This window comes from Schistocerca nitens, chromosome 1 (genome assembly GCF_023898315.1).
Source record: "Schistocerca nitens isolate TAMUIC-IGC-003100 chromosome 1, iqSchNite1.1, whole genome shotgun sequence".
NCBI classification, from domain to species: domain Eukaryota; kingdom Metazoa; phylum Arthropoda; class Insecta; order Orthoptera; family Acrididae; genus Schistocerca; species Schistocerca nitens.
The window spans coordinates 1101122221-1101134564 of record NC_064614.1 but is presented as its reverse complement, the minus strand read 5'-3'; the positions used below and the strand labels follow the sequence as shown (position 1 = coordinate 1101134564).

General features: G+C 43.8%; 1 protein-coding gene and 1 pseudogene across 1 annotated transcript in view; one reads left to right on the top strand and one right to left on the bottom strand.

Annotated features, from left to right (window-relative positions):
- Positions 1–12344, top strand: part of LOC126238410 (protein couch potato-like) — a 185744-nt gene that overhangs the window by 46263 nt on the left and 127137 nt on the right. The gene's annotated exons all lie outside the window — the stretch shown is intronic.
- Positions 11797–11914, bottom strand: LOC126212173 (5S ribosomal RNA; annotated as a pseudogene).

The following is a 12344-nucleotide window of genomic DNA, read 5'->3' as shown; positions in this document are numbered from 1 at the left end:
GCGACTCTCATCGCTGAAGACGACACGTCTCCATTCGTCCCTCCATTCACGCCTGTCGCGACACCACTGGAGGCGGGCTGCACGATGTTGGGGCGTGAGCGGAAGACGGTCTAACGGTGTGCGGGACCGTAGCCCAGCTTCATGGAGACGGTTGCGAATGGTCCTCGCCGATACCCCAGGAGCAACAGTGTCCCTAATTTGCTGGGAAGTGGCGGTGCGGTCCCCTACGGCACTGCGTAGGATCCTACGGTCTTGGCGTGCATCCGTGCGTCGCTGCGGTCCGGTCCCAGGTCGACGGGCACGTGCACCTTCCGCCGGCCACTGGCGACAACATCGATGTACTGTGGAGACCTCACGCCCCACGTGTTGAGCAATTCGGCGGGACGTCCACCCGGCTCCCGCATGCCCACTATACGCCCTCGCTCAAAGTCCGTCAGCTGCACATACCGTTCACGTCCACGCTGTCGCGGCATGCTACCAGTGTTAAAGACTGCGATGGAGCTCCGTATGCCACGGCAAACTGGCTGACACTGACGGCGGCGGTGCACAAATGCTGCGCAGCTAGCGCCATTCGACGGCCAACACCGCGGGTCCTGGTGTGTCCGCTGTGCCGTGCGTGTGATCATTGCTTGTACAGCCCTCTCGCAGTGTCCGGAGCAAGTATGGTGGGTCTGACACACCGGTGTCAATGTGTTCTTTTTTCAATTTCCAGGAGTGTAGAACAAAATGTATTTTTTTTTTTTTAAGTGGTTGGCGTTCAAGCCGCTGGATCGAGTTCCGTTCGTCAGTTTTTCTTTATTTTCAACACAGTCATTTTCTTTACTATTTATATTATAGTTGATATAATGGGAAAAATACGTGGAATCGGATGAACTTTTATTAAATTTACAATGTTATTTGGCAGTCTACTAATTTTTATTATCACAAATAATATAATTTTCATAACTATCGACTAGTAAACGACCAAACGCATCAAGTGATACTGAAAATGTATGTTTGTCCGTGTCATAAAAACTGTTCGTATTTAATCGAAAGAGAACGAGAAATTGCTTCTCGGAGGACGCCATTAAAATACACTCGTTACTGCATAACCAATTATCAGCGCCGATTTTTAAGGAAATACTGCGTTATGCATTGTTTGCTTCCAAACTATCGTCTGAAAGAGAGGTTTTTGAAAATGTTAGCAAGGTTTGTTTTTCCACAGAAAACGTCAAAAGACCTTTCGTATGCGGAAACATAGTATTTATTCATTGCAGCTGGTGCCGTTTAACTTTATGTTTTCCATTTTTTCTTTTACTATAAAGGGTAGCTAACGCTCTGGCCGAACACTCTGCGCTACCGTGCCGTCATCATTCAGCTGCAGCCGCTTCATGGTTAAAATGGCCACGCACAGATATATATTCGACGACCGAAATTATCCTGTGATTTTCTCAATAACGCTTGAGAAGTACGCGCTACTGCTTACACATTTTGTTGTCCTCATGAAGTACTACGATTGTACGAAGTTTGCAGTAAATCCGCGTTCCAAACGTCGTGGGCTCCCTTTGTAAGTTTGCCAACGTATGCTTCTCTGACAAACGGTAGCGCTTTTCAACTGTATTAGCGAGTAATTCGGAAAGCCACAAAACCACGAGTACTTTTAAGAGGTCAACAAGGAAAGCCAAATTTAACAGTGGGCAGATTAACTACCTCGTCTCGTTTGAAAGCAGTTTTTAAAAAATGCTGTGGAGGCCATGTATTTTTTATTGCAGTTACAGTTAGTACAGTGTTTGTATTTTAGAGTGTCTAGCCGGCCGCTGTGGCCGAGCGGTTCTAGGCGCTTCTTTCCGGAACCGCGCTGCTGCTACGTTCGAAGGTTCGAATCCTGCCTCGGGCATAGATGTGTGTGATGTCCTTAGGTTAGTTAGGTTTAACTAGGTCTAAGTTCTAGGGGACTGATGACCTCAGATCCCATAGTGCTTAGAGCCATTTGAGGGTGTCTGTATAATTCGATGGATATGTCCTTCAGACATGCGTAATTGTATTTCATTCCAAAGCAGGGCAAGCTGACGAGAAGAACATTGTCTCTCCCTATGCAGGTATCACACGAACCGTGTGCAATCGCTATGTGATATAGACACTATTACATACGGAAGCTTGGATCGGCCCGGGAGGTGAGCATGGATATCCGAAGTGGTTAAGTTGAACGCTCGCGGTAAACGGGACACCCAAGTCCGAGTCCGGTTCCGCACTGTCGGCGGAGAATCAGGCAAATCTACATTTACAACATTTGTTAATCTAAAGAATGCTTTTGATAATGGTGTCTATAATATGCTCTTTGAAATTCTGAAAGCAGCATGAATAAAGTATAGGGAACGAAAGTTTACTGATGCTTTCTACATAAGCCAGATTGCAGTTATAGTAGTCGAAGGGTGTGAGCGGGAAGTACTGGCTGGTTGAGAAGAAGGTGAGACAGGGTTTTAACCTGTAACCGATGTTGCTGAGTCTGTACATCGATCAGACAGTAAACGAAACCAGGTAGAAATTTGGAAAAGGATTACATTTGAAGGAGTAGAAATCAAAACATCTAGTTGTACTGCTGACATTTTAACTCTCTCAGAGACGGCAAAGAATTTGGAAGATCAGTTGAACGTTATGAATAGTGTCTTCAAAAAAGAATCAATGGAAGTAAAACATGGTTTACTGAATGGAGCTGAACAAAATTGCGTGATGCTGTAGGCACTGTATTAGGAAACGAGACACAATATCTAGTAGATGAGAGTCGCTAATTAGTCGGCAAATGATGGCCGAAATAGAGCGGACAGAAGATGCAGACTTCGTGTAGCAAGAAAAGAATTTTTGGAAAAGAGTAATCTGTTAACATCGAATACACATTTAAATACTAGAAAGTCTTCTCTGAAGAATTTGCCTGGAATGTAAGCTCTTACGGAAGTGGAACGTGGTCGATGAATAGTTCAGACAAGAAGAAAACAGAAGTTTTTGAAATGTGGCGCTACAGAGGAATATTGAAGATGAGATGAGTAGAACGAATTAATGCCAACTACATTTCAATTTGGAGATTTTTACTGTTAGCCCAGCTCCAGTGGTAATGTTTTAATGGATTTTACGTGGTTTTACTGCTGGTCACACACACCATGTTACTTCAGATGAGCTTCTCTGCTCCGAAATTTATCGTCACCAATATGTGATTTTTCGTGTACACTATCTGGTCAACAGTACCCGAACACCCCCCAAAACATACGTCTTTCATATTAGGTGTATTGTGCTACCACCTACTGCCAGGTACTCCGTATCAGCGACCTCAGTAGTCATTATTCATCGTGAGAGAATAGAATAGGGCGCTCCGCGGAACTCACGGACTTCGAACGTGATCAGATGATTGGGTGTCACTTGTGTCATACGTTTGTGCGCGAGATTTCTACACTCCTAAACATCCCTAAGACCACTGTTTCCGATGTGATAGTGAAGAGGAAACGTGAAGGGGCACTTACAGCACAAAGGGGTACAGGTCAACCTCGTCTGTTGACTGACAGAGACCGCCGACAGTTGAAGAGGGTCGTAATGAGTAATAGGCAGACGTCTACCCAGGCCATCACACAGAAGTTCCAAACTGCATCAGGATCCACTGCATGTACTATCACAGTTAGGCGAAAGGTGAGAAAACTTCGATTTCATGGTCGAGCGGCTGCTCATAAGCCACACATCATGCCGGTAAATGCCAAACGACGCCTCGCTTGGAGTAAGGTGCGTAAACATTGGACGATTGAGCAGCGTTGTGTGGAGTGGCGAATCACGGCACACAATGTAGCGATCCGATGGCAGGGTGTGGGTATGGCGAATGCCCGGTGAACATCATCTGCCAGCGCGTATCGTGCCAACAGTAAAATTCGGAGGCGGTGGTGTTATGGCGTGGTCGTGTTTTTCATGGAGGTGGCTTGAACCCCTTTGTTTTGCGTGGCACTATCACAGCACAGGCCTACATTGATTTTTTACGCCCATTCCTCCTCCTCACTGTTTAAGAGTAATTAGGGGATGGCGGTTGCATCTTTCAACACAATCGAGCACCTGTTCATAACGCCTGTGGCGGAGTGGTTACACGAAAATAACATCCGTTTAATGGACTGGCCTGCACAGAGTCCTGACCTGTATACTACAGAACACCTTTGGGATGTTTTGCAATGCCGACTTCGTGCCAGGCCTCCCCGACCGACATCGATACCTCTTCTCAGTGCAACACTGCGTGAAGAATGGGCTGCCTTTCCCCAAGAAACCTTCCAGCACCTGATTGAACTAAAAGTCGAGAGTCGAAGCTGTCATCAAGGCAAAGGGTAGGTCACCACCACACTGAATTCCAGCATTAGCGATGGAGGGCGCCACGAACTTGTAACTCATTTTCAGCAGGGTGTCCGGATACTTTTGATAACGTAGTGTAAGTAATTTTGATCTATTTTATTTTTATCCAGTGGCTTTGTACATCCTTTGCATCTCCAGAATATTTTTTATCTATGATGCAAAAAGTTTGCTCTATAGATCTAAGTATTCCTGAAGAAGACGATTTTACAATTGTTGAAACCATAGCCAAGGGCTGTTAATAAACCTTCACATCTGCAACTGGTTGGCTGATTATCTCAAATGTCTCATTAACTTTCACCGCTGCTGAACGGCAGCTATGTTCAAAATTTTAAAGTCAAATAGCATCTAAAATTAAGATCCAGTCTGATTAGTTAGTTTTTTTTATAATAGTACCGAACTGATTTTTTTAAAATGTGATCCGTTAGATGAAGAATATACCACAGCAACATTTTTCGCGAACAGAAACTAAAACATCTCAGAGTCTTTAGAATTAACTTTTTCTGTTGCGGGAATCAAAACTTTGAACCTTAACCCTCGTTAGTCGTAAGATTCGCTCGTTAGAAGTTTGTTTCCTCTTAATAACAAAGTTTATCTCGTCGTTACTTTTTTTGCCCACTACTCACTTCGCTTCTCTGTGTTGGGATCTGAAGGATGGAGTAGTGGGATGGCTTAGAGACAGTGAGCAGACAGGAGAAGTTCAAGATACAAGCAGAGGAAGACGACCACGGCCGAGCTGAAATACACTTTCTGAGGGGTGACGCTTTAAACTTCTCTGATTAGTTCGTCAGTCCTCTTTAAGAAGAGCGTAACACGTTCGTCTTTTACGAGCCGCTGAACAGGTGATGAGGTCTTCGCGTCTGGGAAAAAAGCTTCCGGTTCACTAGCGACAGATGTTATTCGGCAGAGTCGGCTTCGTGATGGCGGCAAAAGAAAAGATTTGACTGTCTCAGAGGAGCATGAAAGGGCTTCCTCTTGAATAACGCTCCGGTTGTCACAGGCAGTGGAGGAGAGGAGAGGGCGCTTCTGCAAAGCCAGCATCTTCCACGATTGAAAGTTCTGCTCCGACTTCTGACGCATCGAGCCATTTTCCTCCAACGCTTTTCCTTTCTCGTAACTCGAGCACTACTTGACTTCTTGCTGTGGTTAACCGCTCCACAATGCTTTGGGAATATCTAAATCTAGGTTAGTTATAAGACACCGCTTATTAAATACGAGCAGTAGTGGCTAGACCGATAGTCGAACTGCGGTACGTTTGGTTCTTATCATTTACTATCTACACAGACTAATTTAAAACCGAATCACTAGCGACTTATAAATTTACGAAATAATCGTGTTCGATATAGATGAAGATATCTACATTTATAAATGGCTCACACTCTCATGAATCTTCTTTAGCTGTATGGCTTGCAGTTGTGCCTTTTTTCACTAAACCCAGTCTCCTCGCAGAAAGCCACTGTGGATTTCGGAAAGATCGCAACACTACGACAGCTGTCACAAAATCTTTGCACCAAGTCTGTAGCTATCCAGATGAACGAAAGAATATTGTAGGCACGTTTCTAGATCTCACAAACGCTTTTGACCTGGCCAGCCATGCTCTTCTGTTGCAAAAAATGAGGGCATGCAATATCACACACACATCTCTTGAATGCAAAACATAAATTATCTTAATGTTGTCAGAAAAATCATCATTCACTATATGACTGAAACAGTAATGCGGGGTATGCCGCAGGATTCAATATAGGGACGATTTGTTTTTCTTGTGTATTTAAATGAGATTATACATCCTTCTAATTCCCATACTTATGCTGATCACACCTCTCTACCGTTTCATGATGACAATGAGGAGAATATCGCGTATTTTTCAACCTATGGGATATCTGAGGTGACTAAATATTTTAGCCATCAAGGCCTAAAAATAAATACCACAATATCACACTTACTGGACTACAAAGCAGGCAACTCAAGCCACAGATGTGTAGCAGGTATTTGTGTAATTTCGTCTACAGACAATGTAGATTATAAATTTGTTGGTCTGCACTTGCATGGCATTCTTTGGTGGGAAAACCGTGTAAACTATTTAAGCGCGAAAATAAGCAGTGTATTTTATTTGTTTCATCATATGTCCAAAACTGCGTGTAATAAAATACTAAAAACGGTGTACTATGGAACAATTTCCCATTTCTAAGTTATTTAACAGAGCTGTGGGGCATGTTGCTGGTGTGCACTTGAAAATAATACTGGTGCAACAAAAGAGAACTGTCAGGCTGATTGGTTGGTTTAGGAAAAACGGAAACCTATCGTAATTCTCTCATCAAAATAAATATCTTACTGTAAATTCGTTTATAAATATATATAACCACATTTTTGTAAACCGTCAGGGTCCAGACCCAAATGCTACAATGTTCATAATCACAACAAAGGAAATAAGAACAGCTATTACAGAAAAAGAAAAAATTAAAAGTAACAGACGACAATCGATGGATCAGTGGCTCAGTGGGGTGCAACAAATTGCCAAGATCAATAAAAGCATGTACTGAGAATCCATTTAAAACAAAATTAAAAGTTTTCTTAATAGTTTTAAGTATTCACTAAAAGAATTCTAAGCTGTATATTTTATATATTAACCTTTTTAATTAAATATCTTACGTGTTAAACCTTTGTAAATAAATATGATACATACAAAATCTTCGCAACAATATTACGTTTGCAAAAGCCATCATTTGAGGACTAAATGCTAAAAGAAATACAAATTAAATAAAAGTAAAGAGGTAAGTAAATAAAAAAATCATCGCCAAGTATGACGAATCACAAAAGGCACTTCACGGCACCACTGGTAATTATAAGACGTTTAATGGCGTTTAATAGCGTTATTGTCAAAGGAGCTTCGTCTAAAGTAAGTTCACGGCACAAAACATTGGTCACTCTCTTAAAAAAAGGACTCGGGTCACCTTAGCGCGCTACGGCAGTAAAATAGTATGCATGCGCCAAACATCAGCGCAGTAAAATGAGTCGACGCTTAAAAGCGATATAATGCAACCATTTTCCGAGAGGACTTTTGGAAGAGATGCGGCTTTGCCTCCACTCAGTCGTCGAGTGTGCCCATGGTCGAATGAGAAGTTTAACCTGCAAGATGTGGAGATGTATTTCAGACAGGCTGTGGCACTGTGAAGTTTTGGGGAATGTTTTCCGTTGTTATTTATGTTACCGTGAACTTGAACGAAGATGTTTATTTCAACTTTCCCGATGGGAAAGTGTTGCTCTTTCTTCCGTATCTTCGTGGTGACTGCGCCGTGATTACTCCATCTTCCAAGATGACAAGAGCGGCATTCACATTGATGCACGCATACGTTGTCGGTTCGACGAACAGCCAAGCACCCCATCACATCTCGGCTGGCCCGCTACGCCACCTGATTTTAATGACACGGAGATTGTTTGGGGCTATCAGGAACTGCGGCTGAAACGTAGCAATCAATGTCCATATAATTTTATAGCTCTGCATGATCCAGTCATCAGTGAGTGGATCCAACTTGATACGGAATACGAGAGGAAACTCCCTCGCGCAACTGAGACGATTATTAAGGATACAGGCGATGACACCTCAAGGTGACTAATTTTTTTTCGACAGTGCTAATGATGCTTGTAGGATAGCAAAGCCAACCAAGAACAGGTACTGATGGACAATTACAAATGAGTCTAAGCGTATAGGAAATAATTTGTAATCTTCATTGCAATATTTTTGCGGAAGAGACTAGCGGTTCTAATGTCTGCGTAGGAATCCCTCGATCGAAGGTTTAAGACGGACATTGATCGGAAGAATGCAATAGACAGGAGATAAAAGGTTGCGTCGGTGTTCTTGGAAAGGAGAACGGAAAACATACCGAAGGAAGTGTTGCAGCAATTGCTATGGAGACATCTTGAAAACTTTGACTGTGAACCCTAATAATATAAATTTTCGAAGAACATTGGAAAAATTATCTAAGGGTTCAACGTATGTAGCGAGAAGACAGAGACTGTTCGTCATCATCGATTTCGTTAAAATTTAGGGTGTATGCGAGGCTTGGCCAGAAATGAAAGTAAACAGAAGTGGGAGCTCAGATGTCCAAGCGTTTAGAAAAACTATTTACACTCCATGAAATAACAGCGCATGCTCTCTCACCCTGTGAAGTTCCACTAAGTTTCCTCCTCCCGTTCAGGCTGCTCCACCGCTTTTGTCAAGCAGTGTTTGAGGCTTTTTCTGTTTTACTCAGGTATTTCTCGTGAATGTTTTAAGCTCGTGTTTTCTGTTCCTATGAAATTAATATACTTTAATTATTTTGTAGTTTGTTGGTTACGAGATACTCATTGTCTATCAGTTGTATTCGGTTTACCTTTGGTATGGAGCAAGGATTTAGGTTGAGCGGAAAGCGCCTCAACCACGAAAATAACAAAACTAAACAGTCTCGTTATTGATACCTGAGGATATTTAACACACCTAGGACAAGTGAACCAGTGAACAAAGAGAAGAACATCTCATTACCAAATTTAGTATTCCATAACAGGAAGGAAGTTTGAAGTTTAATTTTATAATTGTGCAGTTCCGACCCATAGGGAACGGATGCTCAGATTGGCCCCTCGGACAATTAAAGCAACACTAAAAGAGAGGAAAGGTACACTGTATAAGGTGCATAACATAAAATCTTAAGGCCATCCACAATCGGCCACAAGTAACCTAGATAATTAAATTCTAAGGATGCCTTTTAACAACTAAGCAACAAGACCTTAAATAATGAAACCTTTAAGTTTACTTCGGATAGTAAAAAAAATGTTAATACTAAGAACCTTAAAAGAAATTAAACAACAAGCAAAATTTAAGACTTGTGGTATTAACTGTGGGAAATGACCGCTTTAAGGACATTTAAATAACACTGACCTACTGCAAAAATTCAACTTCACGAATATAACTAAGCTAAACTTTAAAGCAAACTCAGTAACTCTGTTGCTACACTACAGCATACAAATGTCTTATAAAAAACAGCTTACGTACTTGTGATAGTGCACTAGAGTTCACAATGAGATATAGAAGTAGTCAGAGTTCCACAACTTACAGTTTCTGGCAATATTAGTGTTCAACAACTTAGAAATTAAGGAGAGAGCAAATAGCCTTCATAAACTAATAATTAAAACCCAAAAAAAAAACATGAACGATATTTAAGGTGAGTCCTTAGGACAATAACAGGTGGAGCAAGTGGCTCAGGCAAACAGCTCGTTTTCAAGGGGAAAAAAATGGTTCAAATGGAACTGAGCACTATGGGACTTAAAATCTGAGGTCATCAGTCCCCGAGGACTTAGAACTACTTAAACCTAACTAATCTAAGGACATCACACACATCCATGCCCGAGGCAGGATTCGAACCTGCAACCGTAGCGGTCGCGCGGTTCCAGACTGAAGCGCTTAGAACCGCTCAGCCACACCGGCTGGCTTTTCAAGGAAACACCTCACACATCGAACAAACGCGATGCTCACCTTTTGAAAACAGCGTCCAGCCGTTTGGGTCTACAGTTTCTGCAAACGATCCCCTCATCTGCTGCGGCCACCATACCGCAGGGTATACCAGGTCATACCTCGTTCCAAAATAACGAACTACGTTCGACGTCCGACAAATGACTCAGGTGTTCCAAGGCACCATCCCATCACGTAAATCACAAGTGATGCCTAAGTGAGAAAGATGTTTAACCCTTGCACATAGCCCTTACGGACTTCGCTCTCAACTACGTAAATAAACATTGACTTACGCCGACATCAAGGCGCAGACAAGAGGCAGAACCTTATTGCTTCGTTTACGGGGCCGACTTCTCGTGAGCGTCCCGGCTCAGTCTAGAAGGAGCCTCATAAAACCCACGGTAGGCCACCAGAGCGGCCGCTGCAAACTTAGGCGAATGACAGCACATGTAAAATCGAATCGAACTGTCGCACTCGAGATCAAACCAGCACCAAACTGGCTCAGTCTTCTCCTGGCAGACCCGAAGATCATGGAGCGAAATCGATAGTCCGACGCTAGTTTGTTTCTCATCATTGACTGGAATTACGGAAAGAAGCTTTAAATTAAATTTTGTAATTTGATGTCACTAATATGTGTAAATTTTAATAAGCCTATCGTCGCATACAAGAAGGTAACTTGTGTGTCTCCGTGTCCTTGTGTATGTGTTTCTCTCTCTCTCTCTCTCTCTCTCTCTCTCTGTGTGTGTGTGTGCGTGTGTATGTGTGTGTGTTTATTCGAAATTTGGGAGTGGGGGAAGAGAAGACACGCTGATAAAATGAAAATGATACGGCATCGGAGAACTTACGTGAGACAAAACTGGGGACCGGGAGGAATGACTCTTATTTCAATTCGCTACCGTCGTGCAGGGAGGCGGAATGGGAGGGGGAAGGGGCGGGGACCGAGGACGTGCCGCTGCAGACGACGCAGCCTTCTGCGGTCCCAGCCATCCGCCCCCAAACAATATCTCCGCTGCGACGCTTTCTGCAAGCGTCGGCCCCAAATTTATACGCGTCCCGTCGTGGCACAGCGAGCAACGACGCGTCTCACTCGATATCGTACCGTCCCCCCCCCCCCCCCCAATTCCCCGTCACCGTCATCCCCCCCCCCCCCACCGCTACTACCACCAGGCCCGTCCTCCACAAACGCTGCGACGCGTTTCTGTGGTACGCACCATCTGACCTGGAAACATTGCTCGAATTTTCTAAATAAAATTTCTCTCTCTCTCTCTCTCTCTCTTTCTCTCGGTGTCGCCCCCCCCCCCTCTCTCTCTCTCTTTCTCTCTCTCTCTCTGTGTCGCCCCCCCTCTCTCTCTTTCCCTGAGTAGAAACTGGAATTTTCGTTATTCTTAGAGTGATTAATATTTTCCTTCCTTCAACAGAAAAGTCGGATTGTTGCAGTTTCATTGAGAGGGAAAGCAGGAAGAAGAAAAAATTTGCCAATTGAAATATAGTGACGGAAAAAAATTTCAGTTCCAAAAATTAATTAATGTAGAGCAATGACATTTCGACAATACATTTGTCTAGGTACTATATGTCAGTGATTAACATTGCAAGATCAATGTGAATGTAACCGCGAGATAAGCCATTGCAAATGTGAAATGCAGCTACATTAATAACCGGTGTAACGGCCTGAATGTTGAATGCAAGCGTGCAATCTTGTATGCTCTGTGTTGTACAGGTGCCGAGTGTCATTTTATGCCATTCCTGTTGCGCTTGGTCAACATGCACTCCGTCTTCAGGCCACGAGTGGCCTACCGGGAGCATCCGGCAGCCGTGTCATTCTCAGAGGAGGATGCGGATAGGAGGGGCGTGGGGTCAGCACACCGCTCTCCCGGTCGTTATGATAGTATTCTTGACCGAAGCCGCTACTGTTCGGTCGAGTAGCTCCGCAGTTGGCATCACGAGGCTGAGTGCACCCCGAAAAATGGCAACAGTGCATGGCGGCCTGGATGGTCACCCATCCAAGTGCCGACCACGCCCGACAGCGCTTAACTTCGGTGATCTTACGGGAACCGGTGTTGCCACTGCGGCAAGGCCGTTGCCTACTTGGTCAACATGGGGGTGGTTAATGCTGGTTGCGCATAATGCTAGAGTCGTCGTCCGACAATGTCTCATATGTACAGGGCTATTACAAATGATTGAAGCGACTTCATAAATTCACTGTCGTTCCATTCATTGACATATGGTCACGACACACTACACATACGTAGAAAAACTCATAAAGTTTCAGATTTCTGCCGCCAGTGAGACAAAATGGCGACAGGAGCCGAGAAAGCGTATGTCATGCTTGAAATGCACTCACATCAGTCAGTCATAACAGTGCAACGACGCTTCAGGACGAAGTTGAACAAAGATCCTCCAACTGCTAACTCCATTCGGCGATGGTATGCGCAGTTTAAAGCTTTGGATGCCTCTGTAAGGGGAAATCAACGGGTCGGCCTGCAGTGAGCGAAGAAACGGTTGAACGCGTGCG